Source organism: Thermobia domestica, chromosome 6 (assembly GCF_964235325.1).
Source record: "Thermobia domestica chromosome 6, izTheDome1.hap1.1, whole genome shotgun sequence".
Classification (NCBI taxonomy): domain Eukaryota; kingdom Metazoa; phylum Arthropoda; class Insecta; order Zygentoma; family Lepismatidae; genus Thermobia; species Thermobia domestica.
This window is the reverse complement of record NC_137459.1, coordinates 303,437,673-303,458,803: the sequence shown is the minus strand read 5'-3', so window position 1 is coordinate 303,458,803 and position 21,131 is coordinate 303,437,673. Positions and strand designations below refer to the sequence as shown.

The 21,131-nt window shown below is 35.0% G+C and overlaps 1 protein-coding gene across 4 annotated transcripts in view; it reads left to right on the top strand.

The window, feature by feature from the left end:
* LOC145688540 (uncharacterized) overlaps nucleotides 1-21,131 on the top strand; it is a 573,543-nt gene that overhangs the window by 124,341 nt on the left and 428,071 nt on the right. For all 4 annotated transcript variants that reach the window (XM_081762921.1, XM_081762923.1, XM_081762925.1 and 1 more), the window contains exon 3: nucleotides 16,769-16,941. The gene's annotated coding sequence lies outside the window, so the exon portion shown is untranslated. The remainder of the gene's footprint in view (nucleotides 1-16,768; nucleotides 16,942-21,131) is intronic.

The following is a 21,131-nucleotide window of genomic DNA, read 5'->3' as shown; positions in this document are numbered from 1 at the left end:
AGAACTAATTTTCTACTTTGGAAATTAAATGTGACTACTTTAGAGGAGACTTAATAAGGTGCTAATAGTGTATCGAGCTATGCAAAATACACTCATCAAGTGTTTTGTATAGAGTATTGTGTTTAGGAGAAAGAAACGTGGACACTAAACGAGAAGAATGAGAAAGGATTTGAAGGATTTACAGATAGTTTGTGTTTGAAGAAGATTAGCTTAATGTAATAAAAAAAAAATCAATAAGGAAACATGAACAGAACTTGGGGAAAGAAGGGCAATATCAGAAAACAATTCAAAGGCAATAATAAAGAGGTTAGGACATTCATTGGGGTTAAACATATCATATTAGGAATGCTATAGAAGGTAAGAGAAGGAGAGGAAGAAGAAGACTGCAGTTAATGCACGATGTTAAAAATAGCAAATCTTACGTCGAAACAAAGATACTAGCAGAATACTGTAGTCATGACAGAGATCTCCAAACTCGCAAGCCCGGCACTTGGGTATACACTCAAATTCGAACTTAATAACTGACCATTTGTGCATAAACTCCATAAGTGGATAGAAGATAGACCCTGAGTCGAGGAGAGCGCGAGCCTCATTGAGGGCAGCAAGCCCCGTGAGATTAGTGAACGTGAAACCGAAAGAGCTCGAAGCTCATTTAATGTAACAAGCCTGAGTTCGAACGACCGTAAGCCAGAGGTAGCATGTGCCTTATTCAGATCATTAAGTGCGAGCCTTATTAAGGAAAGTAAGTGAAGCTCCGATAGCAAACTAGCATATCTAGTACATACCAGCTTTTAATTCAGGGAATATATTAGTGATGCCATAATGCCTCTTAATATTATGATAATGATCATATTGTCCTCTAAAATGTAACTTAACACAAATGTAGACCGTACGCAATAGAAGGGTTTGTCTACTTTTTTAGTAGCTGTATCGTTGCACAATTGCACGTAATTGTTGTTATATGATTACTAAAGTGAATGATCTAGTCTTGTTGTTTTGCAACTATGCTAGTAAACACTTAAAATTGCAAGCACTTATATTATATTTTAGAATTATAGTTATCTAGATATTATGCAATATGTAATCGTTCACTAAATGTGCACAATACCTTCTTGCTTGTTTTGTTGACTATATTTAATGTAATGCATTCAGTGTTATCGTGCAATGAAACTTATACGTAAATAGGCGGTTGATTGCATTTTGAGTAACACTTTGGTGTTTCGTTCATGAACATCAATGCCAGTGATCCTCGTGAATCAACTTCCAGCTCGAAACAAAAGCAGCCGTCTACGGAAGATTGAAGTTCGGTGTGCACTTAATGAGCTTTGCTTGCAGTTTGTGAGAAGTAAATAGAGTACATTCATCAGTCACTTTTGAATAGACTAAAACGTAGGATCTAATCCTATAATAGCTGAAAGTCTTTTAAATGACAGCATTGTTTAACTATGTAAATTTCAACGTAGTATTTAAAGGTATTGATTTATGACTTAAGCTATTAGTTCGTGCTTCTAACATTTTCCTGTCATTAAAACAATCTAAGAGATATATTCGAGTATTAATATCTAAACGTTCTGAATGGGTTCTCTTAAGAAACTTACTACTGTATAGAGTAAATTGAATTCTTCAAAGTTAATAATTAACATTGGTGGAAAGAAAATGTATCTAGTTCATTTTGCTTCAGAAAAAAATATTGAAACATTTTTGGGAATGTTAACTACTCTGACAAAACATATAACTTGCAAAATATTCGTTGATATATTCCAACTTGGCTAATAAGTACAGGTTGGCTATAAAGTCTAGAATTAATGCCAGATTTGATGAGCAAAACGTTAGTAGTATCTTAAATCAGAATGTGTTCTACCACATTTTCTACCACAATTCGTTAAATGTACCGTCATTTCTTTGAATTGTCTTCAACATGAAAAAGATTCAGAACAGTCGATGTATTGTTATCCTTTCAAAAAAAAAACATGCTCCGATTTCCACAGCAGATGTTTTGGCTTTTACAAATTTCGAAATGACGAATTCATGGTATTGAGATTAGTATCCATTATGCCCACTCCTTAGGTCCTTCTCTTAACATATTGTCCAGTGATCAGAAAATACCGCCATTTTTTCGAGAATTTTACTTAACCTGTAGGAGCAAGTAACTGAAGTTTTATTATGTTTCATAAAAAAGTATTGTGTATTGGGCACTATGTATAATGATACAACATTTGATATAATCACCAACGATAATACTATTCCTTCTGAAACATTTAGGGGAAGGCGTTGTACCTTTGAACGCCTGTGCTTTTCTCGAATTCAGAGCTATCTAGGTGCAGTAATTAAAATTTATTTGAAAGATTAAATGAAAAGAAGCACTACAAACGCGTTTGGCTGTTGCTTACTGAGTGTTGTGTCGAGTAAGGTTCCTTTTATTTTTTTCACCCCCAAAACGAAGATTTTTTTGTAGTTACCTTTTGAGATTTGTGCTCTTTGGTTTTCGCAACTTGTGATATTTATTTGTCCAAACTTGGGGTAGAATCATTGGTGAATACAGTAATATTTTTAGTTTTAACTTCTGTTCAATATTTAAGCTAGTGGAGAACTTTTTTTTTCATAATGATTACCCTCTTGTACCTATGAACATTAATGCATCGTGTACCTTTGAACGATAAATAATACTGTTTAAAGCTAAACAATGTAAGTAGTTAAAACCATTTATATATTTTATATAGGTTAGGTTGTGATATAAAGTTATTAATTATAATTTTAAGTAGTTTCTATATATTCGCTAAGAGTTGTATATGCTCAACTTTATTGTTCACAAGTTTTTGTTAGAACTTCTCTTCAATTTTTAATTTAATTGATAAAATTTTAATTCTTGGGAGCTTTTTATAGCTAAACCTTTTATTGCAATTTATGACTGTTAATATTTGTGGCTTCTTTTTATATTACTGCTGCAGAAACATTGTAATCATCATTGTTCAAAGGTACAAGAGGGTCTGTTCAATGGTACACGGCCATAATGTACCTGTGAACAAAACGGATTTGTTCTTATTTTATCTTATAAAAGCTATTGTAATTATGCAATACGTTTAAAAATCATCCTATCTGAAAGCAAAGAGATGACACTTCAAATGTACGACAAAAAATGGGAAAGTGCTGAATATTAGCACCAAAATTTCGAAGACTCTAAAAGTGTTCACAGGTACAACGCCTTCCCCTACATGAACGACAAAGTTTGGTTCATAGGTACTGTCAACTTACGCCCAGTTTATCTTTATTATGAAATAAATGCAAATATATGATTAATTCAAATATGGTTGACATGCGTTAGGTTGCCACTATGCTGTCATATAACTGCATATTCACACATAAAATTGTAATGCCATATAGCTAATATTAATGATCAGCAGTAAATCATGTTCTCTTTTCTACTATATTTTTTATCTAATTTACAAATACTATTCTAGTTTCAAAATATAATTATTTTTGCAGTCCATTCCTAACATTTATCAGCATCATGCAGTGGACATCCATTTAAGGTTTGTACTGGAAATGTTAAGAAAACATAATAATGTGTCGTCTTTTATGTTGCTTAAAGATGTTTCCAATGAATAATCCAATCTATTCAAACAGTGAAATGCAATACACACACATACACACACACACACACACACACACACATATATATATATATATATATATATATATATATATATATATATATATATATATATAACTTGTTAAATAACAAAACATTAAAATAATAACAATGTCCTAATAAATGTTTCTGTGCAGTTTCCGATCATCCCTGTTTGCGATCAAGACCAATATATCTGTGTATCTGTGTAGTGTAGCGACCAACTTTGGCTGATAAGTTGATAGTACTTATGAGCAAAGTGTTTCGTCTTTCTCCATGTTTTGTACTATGGTTAATTTAATTAGATGCATAGTTTGCAATACTAGAACCAGACAACCTGTTTCATTCAAATGATCAGTCATAGTCTGGTCGCAAACTGGAATATTTGCTATTGCAGATATACCTTATGTACCTGTCAATCAGAGTTGATCGTCAAATGCATGTTAATTGATTTGATTGCTAAATGGAATATATTTTATAAAGTACATACGTGTATAATATTTTATCCCAGAACGAAATGGGTTTGATGAAGAACCTGATTGGCTTAGGATTTCTGGTTCCCATTGAATCGTTCCTACGTAAAGTTAGGTGTCGCAAAAGAAAAACTATAAACTTTAAAACTCCTCTTGTACTTGTTCTGAATCTGCCTCCTATTACAAATCACAGGGTTTTACTTATTTTAATACTCATAATTCAGGTAGATTTTTCTTGAACTCCAATTTATGGAATTTTCAGTTTCCTTCTCATTAAATATATCTGCAAGCTGTACTGATAACTGTTTGTGTTGATAACAAAAATCGTACTTAAACATACAGTATATCAAACAAGCTAATTAGAGTAAAATACAACATTAATACATTGTTATTTAGTGAAAAACAGAATAATTTGTTTTCACCCTTATATGAATTATTTTGTTCAATGTGGTGAGTGGTGAGTCAAACGTAATTCGAACTTCCCAGATATGTTGACGTTGTTTTCTCAAATCTATCCCGTCTCAAACTGCTCTGTGTTTTAATGATAAAGAAAATGATTTTTGTCATCTCAACGCGCCACATGTTTCTAACAGCTCAGATAATGAAGGGATTTGAAGTTCACGAGTGCTTAAAAATTCTAGAGCATTTTTACACTCTGCGTCAACAGCATTTTTTTTTTAAAAAGAAAGGAACAAACAAACAAAAAAGTTGAACTTCAGTGAATCCTAGTGATCATCTAGACGGGTAGGGGATGAGTTAGCTCTGCTGACTACTTGCTTTGGCCTGTGCGTTACTTTTACATATGTCTGAAATGGTCCCACGACGATATTAACAACCAGCCTTTCCCGCAATCCACATTCAACTTCGTCAATGTGCCTGAAGTAATGGGGGAAATGTGCTGGATATGAGGCGGCGCGGTATGCTGTAATTAAGCCAAGCTTACTTCCAGTGACCTGTTCTCTCACTGCCACATAACAGAGTTAGCATGCGTAGCGGCCGAATGCGGATTCATACAACGCGTACCGTCTACTGGCGTTCATTGTAATTGAGTAATTGCTGTTGACGCCTGCCCAAGCACGTTTCTCTCAGAGTAGGGGTAACCTTTGTATTAGTTTGATGCTCGTAATTGCCAAAATACATGTGTTTCGTAGAGGTTTCCGCACAAGTTTAACTAACGTGATTCTACAAAAAAAAAAAAAAAAATCAATAGCAACTAAAGTAATAGCAATCAAGCAACTTAAGTACATATTTTGGTCAATTTGAGATGATTTCGTACTTAAACATGCATTAACTAGTATTCACTAGTAGTAGGAATTCCTTTATTGTGCATGGGTATGCCTGATAAAAGTTGTTTGAGGCATCATTACTTTTTTCTTACTAATAGTTTGGTTTCTTTTATGACATTTATGGCTGTATGTCAAAACAGGTTATATCTATTATTGATTGACGAAAATAATAAGCATTGTTAAGGTATTTTTAAATGATAAATACTAAACATCCAAACTACATAAGTACGTTACATATTTCGAACTTTGTGTATATCTATCTATCCAAGCTATACTGAATATGAAAAGTACGGAAAACTATCTGCTTTCATGTCCATATATGTGCAAAGCATATTTTACACAGTTTTTAAAAACACTGAATATCTAAATGTAATACAAAACAATATTTATATTTGACTTCGATGTGTTGCGTAATAACATAGAGTACAATATAATGTATTGGTCTACTTCGATTTCCCTTTATTTACTCCATAAGGTTATTCATAATCAAATAGTAAAAATGCATTGCATTCCTACGCAAGGCTCATTCTTGCAATTTTGTGTGATAGAAAAAAAAACTAAAAATCTTTCTCCTTTGCTAGAAAAAAGTGCAATTATTAAACCACTTGAAGAAATAATATCAAAATTAGTTTTGAAATCATTAGCTAAAAGAAGTACAGTACAATAAACACTTGATGAAAAAGACAGAAATGCATGATATCTTAAATGTAATGTAATAATAATAATAATAATAATAATAATAATAATAATAATAATAATAATAATAATAATAATAATAATAATAATAATAATAATAATAATAATAATAATTAATAAATGGCTTTCAATGCTTTGTAGAGCCAAGAGAAAGTTCTTTTTACGTTCATAAACTCGATGAAAAATCGACAAACGGGTGCCGACAACTGATATCAAAAAAGTTTATCCAGCACGACTCAATATTGAATTGGCTTAAACTGTTTAACAACGAACAAGAAAAGGAATAAGCATACTCTACATATCTTTCCATATTCGCCTGCCAAGACTACAAATTACAAGTTCTAACACTTGATTGTTAGTTTAGCGTCCCTTTCAGCAGCGAGGCTATATGAGTCTAACACTTGAAGTTCTACTGGATTAAACTGAGAACTGTGAAACTGAATATATGCAACAAAACATGTAACATTGTTTTGAAGACATTTCATTACATGACTAGATATATAAGTACGTTTTCCAGTTTTCAGATCTTGAAGATGCTTTCATTTTTTCTCCCCCCCTCCTTATTTTTCTCTTCAATAATGAATGATGCAACACTGTAGTGTCTACAAGCTTGTCTACATATATTGTTTCATGATGTTGCAGTCCTGATATATATTGCTCTGTTTATGAATAAAAGGAGCTGCATTCGAATATATAAGTTAATTTGTTAATACACTTAGGTATTCATATATTAATACTATAACTATCTTTATCACTATCTGAGTGTTATGTTTTTTTTTTTAAATCTGATTTTGCAGTATAATTTTCTAGCGGCATTAATAAGTGAAACTTGATCATACATAGAAATTATTTCTATAGTACAATACAAAATATAACAAGAAGAAATATTTTATTAGAATAACAAAAGTTACACCTTCATACACAATAACTTACACTGACGTAACTGAAACTCATAGTGGTCATCCTGAAATGAATTACATAATAAGTGAAATGGCCATTAGAAGGATGCGTGTACTGAAAGATGTCTCCCCATAGCAACCGAAACGTGCATGATGTGATTCAAGTCGGAGGAACGGGCAGCCTGTCCATTTGCCAAATAGTCTCTTGTTTCAAGATCTCCAGCACCTGAACTGATGGATGCGGTCACTTATTATCATCCATAAGATTTAAGTTCGGATCAACTACACATTTGAAAAGAAGCATATTGAGAAGAAGTACAGTGCCACAATAACGTTGACCGGTGAGTGTTTCACGTTCAAAAAATGTTAATGTCGGTATGCCAATGCAACATTATACCTCCCAACCAAGAATATGGACCACTAAAACAACTACGTTCGCCAAAGTGTCTGAGTTTATTGCGTGTTTCCTCCTTTCGCCAAATGAGTACGTCCAGAATCATTACTCAGACTGAAACTGCTCTTGTCTGAGAAAAATGTGACCCCGCTTCTCCCCAATAGAGTTTCTGATGTTCTTGGCACCAAACGATGCTGCTAATATGCGAGAGTCAACAGAACACAACGCAGTTGCTATCGGGCAAAGATACCACACCATACAGTCGACTTACCATTTCGTGAACCTCTCACAATGCAAAAGGATTCTGATTATTTCTAGACAAAAGTAAAAAAAAATAAATAAATAACGATCAGAGGCATAAGTTCTATACGTAAATTTAGAAAACAAGACGAAGAAATTTTGAGACTAGACGAGAAGTAATTCTTTTAGAATCAAGACGCGACGAGAATTTGACAATAACTTACGATAGGGTGATATGTTTTTATTTATTTATTGTTGAATCTTGTCTCATTTACAACACTACAAATATAGGTATAGTGTTTAGTGCATGCAGCTAAATATATATGTGAGACGATGTGTCCTTGTAAAGAAGCGTTCAGAATCAATCTTCTTGGAGAATAGTCTAGAAGTTTACAAAACAAGCAGTTGAAACAAAAGCGCTGATGAAAGGAGGGTAAGAAAATATTTACTTGTGTCCGTAGTAGATGTTGACGTCGAATTGCTAATATATGTAATTTTTGTTTAACAATTGTTAGAGCTATTCATATCGAATGTTGCTACACTTTCATCCTTCTCTTGATGATGTCGTTCACGAAGAACAGATGATTGATTTTGTCATTAGCCCTTTCTGTCTCTTAATACTCTCTGTAGCTGAGAGACTTTCTAATTGCCCTTTGAATAATACATGAAGGGCATCTTCATTCTTTGTTGTATTTCTTACAATCCCCGTGCGCTTAGTATGCTCATTCAACAGTTGGCTTTGATAATTTCCGAAAGTTGAGTCCATCTTTATGAATTCGTGTCGCTTATGTTGCATAGATCCTCAACAAAGAGGGACATCTCATGCAATATGCATAATTCGAAAATTTAAATATATCTGATTGCTTTGTCTTCATGTTTCTTTCTCTTTTTTTTCCAGAAATTCAACACCAGTCGCATGTGAAGTTTCAAAATCATTAGACAATTCTCAGTACCTTTAATTTAATATTTTCATTTAGAATATAGAGATTTTTTTTCGTACTTTAAAAAACATATAGTGTTGGAAAACGGGCTGTTTAGATTGTATTATTTCACTTTATTAGAGTTTCATATTGGTTATATTATTTCCAGGTGACACGCTTTGCGAGTTTTATGCAGAAAATAGAATTACTGGTTTTGTGCTTAACGTTCATTTCCTGTGCATCATTAACCTACAGGCATTTAGGGATGCAACTTAACATATTGCTCCTGGAATCGGAGCTGAGCCTAAGTCTCTTTACCCCTTGAGATGCGCATTTCAATGAAAGTGTAATGATACAAATCTATAAGATCCTATGTTTTCGCTATAAAATTGGAAACACTCTATCCCACTAGAATATATTTTTAAATCAAAGTGGTGTGGCAAACAGTAAGCTTGAATTGGTTATAAGTATGTTCCAAAAGTCACTTGAAACCACTTGAAACGGATCAGTCACTTCTCATCCTTTAAAAGGAAAAAAAAAAAAGGATTCGACACTAATACCGAATGTTTTTGATTATTTTTCCTATCATCCCTTTCCAATTCACATTTCTAGGGGTGCTAGAAATGTGGATTTAGAAGGAGATTATATGTTACACTCCCCCTCCCCCTCAACTAAGTTCGAGCTTAAATGTAATCCTTAATGTGCACCTTATAGGTAGCTAGTAGTAGGTAATTGTATAGCATTTCATGAGTTGAAATTATCACTTTTGATTAATATCTACACTAATCAATAGCTTAAAAGAAAGCTGTGTTGAACAAACAACTCTATCATTTATTAACTGTGTTCCAATTTGCTGTTACTAACTAACTAACTAACTCTATGGCCTATGGAACCCGCAGGTTCAGTGCCGCGTTCACAAAAGCTCTCCACTGACTTCTATCCTTAGCTAATTGCATCCAGTTTCTACTTTGTATTCCTATCTCTGCGAGATCCATCTTAATATTATCCTCCCATCTGCGCCTAGGTCTTCCTAATGGTCGTTTTCCTATGGGTCTCCCAGTCAAGACTTTGAAAGCGTTTCTACTTTCTTCCATTCTAGCTACATGACCTGCCCACCTGAGCCTCCTAGACTTGACGACCTAACAATGTTCGGTAAACCGTATAAACTATGTAGTTCCTCGTTATGAAGTTTCCGCCATTCCCCATTCTCGTTCCTCTTGGGTCCGAATATTCTTCTCAGGATCCTGTTCTCAAATACTTTCAGTCTATGTTCTTCCCTCAGAGTAAGTGACCATGTTTCGCAACCATACAGAACAACAGGCATGATTATCGTTTTATATATTTTAAGCTTCAAATTCTTCGACAGAATTCGCGACGACAAGAGATTTTGAACCGAATAGTAACACGAATTCCCTCCTTTTAGTCGACATTTAATTTCTTCGTGAATATGATTTTCGTCTGTTAATATTGATCCTAAATATTTGAAAGTATCCACTTTATCAAAAGTATTATTTAATATTTTAAAGCCTCCACAATTTGCCGTATTACGGTCCCGACGCACTTCCATGTATTTAGTTTTCTCTGCATTTACTTCTAAACCCATATCCCTGCAAGCATTTAATAAGATCTCTGCATTTATTTCTACTGTTCTCCTATCATCCCCTATTAAATTTACATCATCAGCATATGCCATAACCTGGTGAATACCGTTCAACTGTAGGCCCTGGTTGCTATCTTTGATTTTCCTTATAGCGTATTCCAGCACAAAGTTAAATAATAATGGCGACAACGCATCTCCTTGTTTCAGGCCATTTTCGACGTGAAAGCTCGTGGACAAAAATTTTCCTACCCGGACTTTACTTTGGGATTCACTTAAGCATATCTTAATTAATCCAATTAGTTTTCTCGGTATTCCAAGTTCTGTAAGAACGTTGTACAATGTTTCTCTCCTAACCGAGTCGTAAGCCTTTCTAAAATCAATAAATAGTTGATGTACCGGGATATTGTATTCCCACTTTTTTTCGAGTATTTGGCGAATGGTAAATATTTGGTCGATAGTTGATCGATTTCGTCTAAATCCGCAATGATAATCTCCAATAATTTCATCTGCGTATGGGGTCAGTCTTGCTAATAGAACATTTGAAAGGATTTTATAGAATGTTGACAGAAGAGAAATGCCTCGATAATTATTACAGTCAGTTTTGTCGCCTTTCTTGTTAATTGGAACAATGATTGATTTTTTCCACACTTGTGGGAATTCTTCCTTGTTCCAGGTAAGGAGAATGATTTTGTGTATTTTGTTCCACAATTTTTCGTCTCCAGCTAAAATTAGCTCAGCCGGAATTTCATCCACACCCGGCGATTTGTGTTTCTTTAATTTCTTTATAGCGGCTTCTACTTCTATTCGATTGGGTTCTGGAATATACGGTTCTGCGGTGTGTATCTCATTTTCTCCAGGAGCATTAGTTTTTGGCTGCGTGTTCAGCAAATCGTCAAAGAAATCTTTCCACCTATTTAAGAGGCTATCCGTATCAGTGAGAACTGTTCCGTCAGCTTTCTTTAATATATAAGCACGAGGTTGATAGCTTTTCTTAAATTCGTTTATCCCCTTATACATATCCCGAATATTTTTATTTTTACTATTATCTTCAAGTTCCTTAATTTTAGCATTCAAAAAATCGTGTCTCTTTGTTCTAAAAGTTTTGGAAGTTTCCCGCCTGATATCTGCGAAATTTTGTGTAGTTATTTCATTCGGATTTTGTAGTCACCGTAATTTTGCCTGTTTTCTCTTCTCTGCTAGTTTAATGCATTCTTGGTCGAACCATGGTTTGTTCCTACGTATTTCCACGTGTCCCAATTTTTCTATTGCTGAACTTTTAATGCTATCTCTAATTTCAATCCAAGTATCCTCAACACTAGTGCATTCCGAGTCTTCTAAAACCGAGAATCTATTCGAAACTTCTATCTGGTATTCCTTTCTTACATGGCTCTCTTCTAATTTCTTTAAATTAAATCTCTCCGTTTTCGGACATTGAATATTACATTTATTGAACGATAATCTCTCCCGTATTATCGTTACTACCAGGTAGTGATCAGTGTCACAATCAGCCCCTCTAAACGACCGGACATCAATTATGCTAGATTGCCTTCTTCTATCTACTAAAACGTGATTAATTTGATTATGTGTTTTCCCGTCTGGTGATGTCCAAGTGTATTTATGAACGTCGCGATGTGGGAATTTTGTACTCTTCACGATTAGGTTTTTGGATGTTGCAAAGTTCACGAGTCTAACACCGTTGTCATTACTTTCCTTATGCAAACTTTCGTTCCCTATAATCGGTTTGAAAATATCCTCTCGTCCTACCTTCGCATTGAAATCCCCTAATAGAATCTTCATATGGTATCGCGGGAGTTGATCAAATATCCGTTCCACTTCTTCGTAAAAACTATCCTTTATATCGTCACCCTTATCTTCAGTTGGAGCATGCACATTTAAAACAATAATATCACACCACCGTCCCTTGAGAGTAATAAAAGAAAGTCTGTCAGTAACAAATTCAACCCGTTTAATTGCTGGTAATATTCGTTTGTGAACGAAAAACCCTGTCCCTAACTGGTGATTTTTATTTCCTTCGCCGTAAAAGAACGTAAAATTTCCGGAATTCTCAGATCCATTTCCTTCCCACCTAACTTCCTGAACTCCTACTAGGTCCATCCTGTATTTCTCTAACTCACTCGTAACAGATTTTAACGCACCTGCCCTATAAAGACTTCTAATATTCCATGTTCCAAATCTCATGTCCATTTTCTTTTGCTGATGTCGTGCCAAGTTATCAGTCCTTGTCCGAGGCTTTTGTGAAAGTTTCTGAACAAGTACCTTTTTTTTTACAGGATGAGGGTGTTAGCTTTACCCAAACCCCCAAGCTGGAGGACCACTCCTAGTCGGCTGTCCGCGACTGCTTATTCAGTATATTCGCAGCTAACCTCTACATCTAGAGGCCTTCTCCTCGATCCGCAACCTGAGGACGCGCCATGCCGTGGTGACAGGAATCCACAATTTGCTGTTACTAATTTATATCATGATTGAGAAGGAATAAATACTTGTGGATGTTATATATGCAATTACAACTTTATTTCCATGTAAGACTGCGTTAATGCTAGTACGCTTCATAGGGTTGGTGGTAAAATTTGTTAAATATTGCACTGTTCTAGTGAACGAAGCGGAGCAGTGATTTTTAACTATTAAAAATTCGTGTTATCCACAAAGTATTGCTATTAACATAAGATTATTAGTAATAAATAGTAGTAGTAGTACACAAAATATGCGTAACAATGAATATTTTGTGTGCCGTCGGATCACCTGAAGTTTAGTATCTATTTTTTACCCCATTGAAGATATTAAGTGAACTGGTACTCGACTTGAAATGTACATACACACAGTATGAAGTTCTCTCCGTAACATGTTTTGCTTGTTTTGGGAAAATATTTTGTGGGATCTACATTGGCTGACTGCATCAATTCCTCTAAAGTGATTAATTTGTTTATCCATTGTACTTACATATATACTGCTCAGCATTAAAAATGCAATACCAAAAAGGATACATTATAGGAAATTCAAATTCACAGTACAGGATTTCCGGAATGAATGTAGAGCATGCAATGTTAAGCAATTGAGTTACATTACAGCATTGTGAAGCAGCAGACACGTCAAGTTTGTCCTATAATGGCAGCAAGCGGAGATCGACCAGAGATGCACAATTCAGTGGTCAACAAATTTTGGTGTGATGTGAGTATTTGCATATGCTTAAAAGATGCATTGTCCTCGAAAATTGCAGTCATTCGAGCAAGTTTCGGCCTTTCACAGCCGACGAATAGAGGCATACCGTGAGTGTGCTTTCTCGGTCACGACATTTGTGCCTATATAACTAGGCTGGAGGGAATGCAGCCACAGTTCACGATATATGGACTGGATGGCACTACGTAGCGACATGCTGGATCGCAACGAGAGTGTCATATCACAAGACGCTAGGATATATGGCGTATGCGTATTGTTCTAATAGATTGGACAGCCATATCCTACACATTGGCTCAAACAATAGATGTTGTTTTGCAGCACCAATTATCCCTACAAACAGTTTTTCGTCGCCTGGTAGAGCGGAAAATATTTGCATTGTGCCTATAGCTGCGACTTTCCCTGAGCTGCACAGTATAGGCATGAGAGACCGCAATGTTGTCACAAACGTTGCGCATTGATATATGCATGACAGGACATCCTCTTTTCAGAAGAATCCTGCTTCTATGTGCAGCATTATGATAGTTGAATCCATATCTAGCGCCAGCGTGGCACTAGACTTGGAGAGGTCTGCCTTTTGCTGGGGGTAGTTAAGTAAGTGCTATTGGATTTCTTTCCCGTTTGTGAATTCTACGTATTATGGACATTTGATGCACCTAGTATCAAAAGTCGCCAAATCCATTTTTTTAAACCGAAATTGAGTTATATATCGCTTGTTATATATTAGATCTAAAGGAATTCCATGGAAACAGAATTTTATTTAAAAGCTCAATATTTCATACAAAAAAAATCAAATATGGGACTTAGTGCGCGTGTATTTGGAGCTTCACTGCACGTTTTGCGAAATTACTCGAAACTAATGGAAATGGAAGTGGCGGATTTTGATACTAGGCGCCTCATTTACCCAGCCCACTGTAAATTGACGAGCTGTTGGACTTGATTGTGCTATCATTAGTGCAGATTAGGGCGAAAGTAATATTTCAGAAGAATAATGAGCACATTCATCTTGCACGTACTGTGTCCTACATTTCCTGGTTGGACACAGTGTTCATCTGCTTCCAAGGTCTGCGCTTTCCTGCGACCTCTCGTCGATTCAACGCATCTAGTAAATGGTTGTACAAATTCTTTCACACCTTTGAACTCCACTAGTTACAGTAGATGAGGCGTGGCAACATGTTGAAGACTCATGACTTGCTATACCCTAAGATTAAATCAAAGGACTCATTCTCTCGGTGTCTTGCCATATTGCAGCCTTTGTGGTCGCCCATGGTTTACCCACAGACTACTATCGTCGGCTGATCTGCTCCGCTGTCTCCAAGTTATCAGGCGTCGCTCATTGCAGCAACTTTAATCGTTTGCTATTTCTATCATTAGGCCAACTATGGCACTGTTATCTTGTCTCCTTAGAGTTGCACGTTTGTTGGCGGTTAGCGTATATTTCTCATTTAAGTATACAGATCTATTTTAAAGTAAGTAAACTTCAATTTACTATGCAATGACTCTGATATCTTATATTGCATAATTGTTGACTATTTTGCTATTTTGCAGAACATTATAATCTCCTTTTTTTTCTTTTTCTTTTTTCTTTTTTTTAATACCTTACCACTAAAACATCTCCACAGCGATTAAAGCTAATTGTCAATTTCTCTACGGACACAAATTTCGAGCTAATTTTATCTCAAATCAGACCAATATTCCTTCGTTCGTAGTGGTTCATTTTAGGTACAAACTGACACCATTGATTTTACCCACCATCCATTCGCATATTGATCATGGATGGATCCATACTTGCTTTCGTCTTCATACAATCCACACACATACACACACACACACACAAAAGCTCAATTCAATAACCTCCAACGGCAGAACATTCGTTTGTATACGTCGATCTACTTTGCTAGTGACGCCTTAAATTAATGGAGGAAAAGAAGTAACAAGCATAGACGAAAGTTGGCACGTGAAATTTGTGAAGCAAACGTCTATACCAAGTGATGTAAAAATAAAAGAAAAAAACAATAGTTTTACAGTTTCGGCATTGAAGGTCCAAGAACAGTTTTCGAAAACACTTTATTTCCTTTCACAAATACATAGCTGCAATATTATTGATTAAATTGTGCCCTAACTACACATTAATACTCACCGAAGTAAGTGTTATGTGTTAACTATTTGTTTTCTTGAATTAATTTGTTTAGCTGAATCCCACTGTTCAAATTATTGTCGAAATTCGCACTGTAACTATCTTGGGACGACTGGAAAAGAATTGTTACTGGAATTTATGAAGGAAGAACATAATATGTAATAGCGTTTAAAAATACTCGCCATAAGGATACTTAGTCGTTAATCTAGCTTTTTTTTTCACAATGCAAATGGTACAGTAAAACCTGTGTAAGTTGGAAAGTTAGCCCGCTACGGTTTGGAAGAAATCTCAAGCTAGGGCAACTTATAATGGAATAAAAGTAAAGTGTTCACCATATATTATTTGTCCCACAAGAGCTTATACTTGTAGGCAGGCTACAAAACAAGCCAAATTTACAGATTTTACTGAAGTAGACGGCCTGATTAATACAGTGTAAGCAATATTATTCTGGTTGCCTCATCGATATGAGCCTTGCGAAAATGCGAAAATTTATTTTAATACAATTGATGTTTTTGCAGAATTGTTTCTGCAATATACAGAATTTACAATATATATATATATATATATATATATATATATATATATATATATATATATATATATATATATATATATAAAACGGTGGATCTAAGGGGCTATAACCCCCCACCCTTGACGCTCAGGTTTACACTGGATCACTGGATAAAACGGCAAATTATGGTTTAGCCCCTCCCTTGATCATATCCTGGATCCGCCACTGTATATATATGTATATATATATAAATTCTGTAAAGCAGATCATAAAGTAGATTCAATACGAACATATGAAACAGAAAGTAAAAGTTGTTTAAAATTTGATAAAATAGTAAATTGAAAATAAACATATTATGCAGTTCCTTCGGAAAATATATTAAGTTTATAAAGAATATAAAAATTGGAGAGTAGAAAATGTTGCATGAACACTCTGTAACATATAATGAAAAGGGATGCCATTTTGCAGTATTGAGTAGTCATGTCGTTGTTGTAATGATTGATTACTGAAATTAACACCACGCGTTCAAAATCCTGAATACAGGCTAATGCCACGTTTTTTTTTGTTTTTTTTTAGTGAGGATAAAAGTGGTAGGGTAATGATACCTAAGTGGACAGGATGCTCGTAACTAATCTTTCTACTCCATTTGGCATCATGAACAAAAACGCGTTCAGTTATCAATAGAGTTAGGATAATCAACATGTTTTGCCATTTTTTCTTCCATCTTTCTCTTTGTCTCTCAGAAAAAAAGGGAAAAAAATGAATTTTCATTTTGTTCCTTATTTCTTCTAGGTTCTAACGGCAAAGGCACATGCTAAATAACTACGGACAGGTTACACGTTTTCACCAAAAAGCGGGCACGCAAGAAGCGAACAATATATTATCAGTAGGTGGTTTATCTCCGAATAAAATCGCCTTTGGTCAGGCAGAAAAAAAGCGCACAGAGCACAGCAACACATGAAGAGGTAAGTACGATATTAGTAGTTTCGTTCTTGGATTATTGTGTTTTGTAATGTCTGATAAAATAGTGAAAGCAGCACACAAGATAAATGTAAATTTGCTACCTTGCTAGCGTAGAAGAAACATAACATTTCCAGTGTACAGTAAGCCATACTTTCAGATAAAAAGTATTTAGAGATGTGCACTACTACAAATCAAAAACCTGATAGCAAACACACAACTACACTGTTTTATTGAAGCGAGTGTTAGCAAAACTTCTACCATTCGACTCGATTGGCATTTGCATGTTTGTCCTCCATTAGTTACACGTTACCTCTTGTAAAACCTACCCAGTTTTAACGATTGTTGGCAAGTGCCTTCGTTCAACTTGTAAAAGTAATTTTGTTGTTTCGGGTTCCAATCCATCAAGTATAATGGTGATAAAAGAGAATAAAATCAACTCAATGTTGCAAGATTACAAATGGACATGCAAGGTAATTCTCTAATATAAACTTCTTAAGTATTATTTGATTATAACAAAAGCTAGCGTTTATTTTATTTGTGGCATTGTAAATATCCCCACAGCCTGAAGTTAAAATCTGCTAAGAATAAAATGATGAATGACTACCCCCTTTCAATTTGAAAAGTATGTTCCGTGATATTTTTTTGGTTGATAATATTCGATATTGCAGCTGTGACATTGCATCAAATTTTGCCAAAAGCATGGCGATACCCAAGCGGAAACCATTGAATTGGATCGGTACATTCAATTTTGAACAAAAATTTGGGCATCAGGAGAGTATCAGCGATATTTAATTCAGGCTTTTATCGCCAAACACAACATGGTGACGTGACGTCAGACTCCTTACTTCCCGACATGGAGCCGTGCGACTTTTGATTATTTCCCAAGCTGAAAATGCTACTAAAAGGGACCCGATTTGAGTCCAGAGAAGACATCATGCAGATGCGCAAAGGCATGGTTGATCACCATTCCAAAAAACTGCGTTCCAAAAATGTTCCCAGGAACGGTGCGAGCGCTGGGAAAAACGTGTGCATTACCAAGGAGATTACTTTGAAGAAGAGTAGGTTTTTGATTTCCAAATCAATAAATGTCGAAAGATTCAATACCTTTTGAACACACCTCGTATATATACAATACTGTAAGTGAACAAAAATAAAGTTTAAGAGATAATTATAATTTTAGGCTATATTTTATTAACGACATTGTGTACTGTTGTCTAGCTAGTGTCGCAAGGGAAAAAGTTAATAAGAATATACTTCAGTATCGGTTTCATCTTAACAGGGCATATATTCGTATGGCATCAATTTTTACAAAATATTAGTTTTTTTTATTTTCATTTTTTCAGGAACTACGCATGAGTTCTGTATTTGCCCATATAATTTTGTTGAGCTGAATGATATCTATCGATTGGCATATGTATCATATTTCGACATTTATATATTTTCTTAAAATCTTTTTTTCGTTAAACACAATAATATTCTAGAATGTGTCACTGATCTGATATTGGACACTTATGCACAAAGGAAATAGATAAATTGAATTACATACAATTATTGCGAAATCTGAGCTTAAAACAGAAAAAAAAGAGCTGCAGTATTTTTAGACGGAAACTAAGCAACCTTTAAGCACTTTAATGCACTTTATCCTACAAGTTGGAACTCATCTGTTTATATTTTATTCAGGAAAGCTGAATGCGTGCTGCAAGTTGAGCGTTAATTAGTTATACTTTTTTTCCCTGATTGTTAGAGTGTTCCCGTAGGCAAATTAATTTCCTCCTCTTAGTTTTCAGCACAATAAATCTACATAATTAATTTTATTGTCAATGAAGATTTGCCAGAGAAAGTACGTACATTGTTCCTTGTAAATGATGGTTTTAAAAATGTTAATCGTAAAATGAAAGAAGATCAAAGAAAGCAGATGTGTGATGGTGGTTTTCTTAATCGTAAAATATATTCTCAACTCTCGGGATGGATCAAAAATACTCTGTTATGTTCCCTAAAGCTTTATACTGCTATTTCATGAACTGTAGCATGCTGACAAATATGAAAAGATAATGAGGTTATGAGTCACTTTCTTTATTCAATTAGTTTCATATCAAAAGTTTGTGAACTTAAAGAAGAAGCAAAATTGCGTTATACAGTCTCTTTGTTTCATGATATTCAAATACACAGATACTTTCCCTGTAAACAAATATGTACTTTTAGGTATAGAGATTGCATAATTCCTCGACGATAGCCTGCATTACCTACTTTCAGTCAAATAATAACGATGAAATCCATTAATGCAAATTTATGAGAATAAGTCAACATGATATTCAATTAATTCAATACTTTTTGTGCATTATAAAGTATGTTTTTCTCTTCTATCACCTTTTCTGTTGCGGATGCTTTTTTTTCTTGTTTCCACATTCGTGTTTTGTTCCTCGATTTGTGTAGGCACTATTTACCTTTCTATGTAGTTTCCGTTCCTTTCCATAACATGACATGGCCACTAAGTCGTGTTTTCAATATTTTTTTCTTCAGGTATGCTAATTTTAATATAAGCTTTATTGTGTCTGTCTGTTATGTGTCTCTCATCAGATTTTCAGATATAAAATTATGTTTCTAATTTTCGCCATCGGATAGAAATATGGCGCTGTATGCAATGAGATCGTGGCATAGGTAGAGAAAAAATGTTCAAGAGGGGTGCAGCATAGATATGTTAACAATGGTTCTGACGTCTCTTTTAGGAAGTATGGTTACATTTATTGTTCAACATGGCCGCCCAACTCAGCGACATGTCGTTGGTTACTTGCTTTTGGATCAGGAAGATACCGGATACGTTCATGATACATACTATCTGTCAAATATCCCCAACAAGAAGTCACATGGATTTAGGCCGGGGAATATTGCAGACCACTCAGTGCTCTGGAAATAGCCTAGAAATAATGTGGTCGTTAGTGATGGTTTCTCACATCAATCTTTCACCTGACAACAAACATGGACCAAGAATGAAGGATCTTGTGATACCACGTCAAGTAGCCACGTAAATTTGGCGCAGTGGTTGATCCTGGACAACTTTTGAATTAGTCGAACACCATACGCGACAGTTCTGTGTATTCACTTCGTCATCCAGAGCGAAATCCTATTCGTCCGCCCACAGAATATGTCCCAGCCATATGTGATCAGCTTCCATATGTGTCAGAAAACGAATGACAAACTGACACCGCTGTGGAAAATCTGTGAGTTCCAATTAGTGCTCAGTATGAATTTCGTAGGGATGCCAGTGTAAAATGCACAGCAAAATCTTGAGAACTGTTGACCAGAGGAGAGATAATTCATGTGGCACAGCTCAAGCACTGATTGCAGAATTTGAGACATTTGCTGATCGGTCTGCTACAGCTACAGCAACCTCGTCAAAACTTCCATGAAGATGAGCCTCCTTGTCCTCCCTGGTGCAACACATAGTTCATCTGTTTCCTCAATTTTTTTCATTATCTTCTACAGCTCATTAATAGGCATGGCCTCTCTTCTCAGCCCTTTCTTCTGTAGATATCCCCGCAATAAAACGTTGATATTGCAGCTATTCTAGTAAAACACTTTTGCAGTGCACCTTTAGCTCAGAAACTATTGCGTTTTGCGCGGAATAGTTCAACCTTCTTAATATTCAAACAAACATTCACTTTACAAAAGGATTCACCAACGCGCGCTACCAAGCAACATTCAAGGAATTGACACAATGGTTAAATAATGACATCGACATCGAAAAAAAAAACAAAAAAAAAAACATACTGACTTCAGAGTTGTGGGCGTTCTGACTGCCTACAGTACTACATGTTCAACTAATGGCAAATATTCATACTACTTTATGTTTTGCACGAGCGCATTTATTAATTAGCATATGCACAAAGTTTCAGACTCCTCCGCTCATCATAGCCTGTGTTCTACTACTCTGAACACAATAATTGTAATTATAACCACCTGATTTAAATATGTGAGTACTACTAGGAAGACAGTATTCGACACTTTTCTGTCTAATGTTGTACATGATCAGATACTTTAGAGTTTATTTAAAAGTGAAAACTTTACGAAAAAATAAATGCAGAAGTTTTTATCAATTATTCAATTGTTCAAAGTTTTCAAAAATTGCTCCACTATTTAAAGTATTTGTGCAATTGTTAGTTCCACTTAATAGCATTTTATTACTGTCATTTTT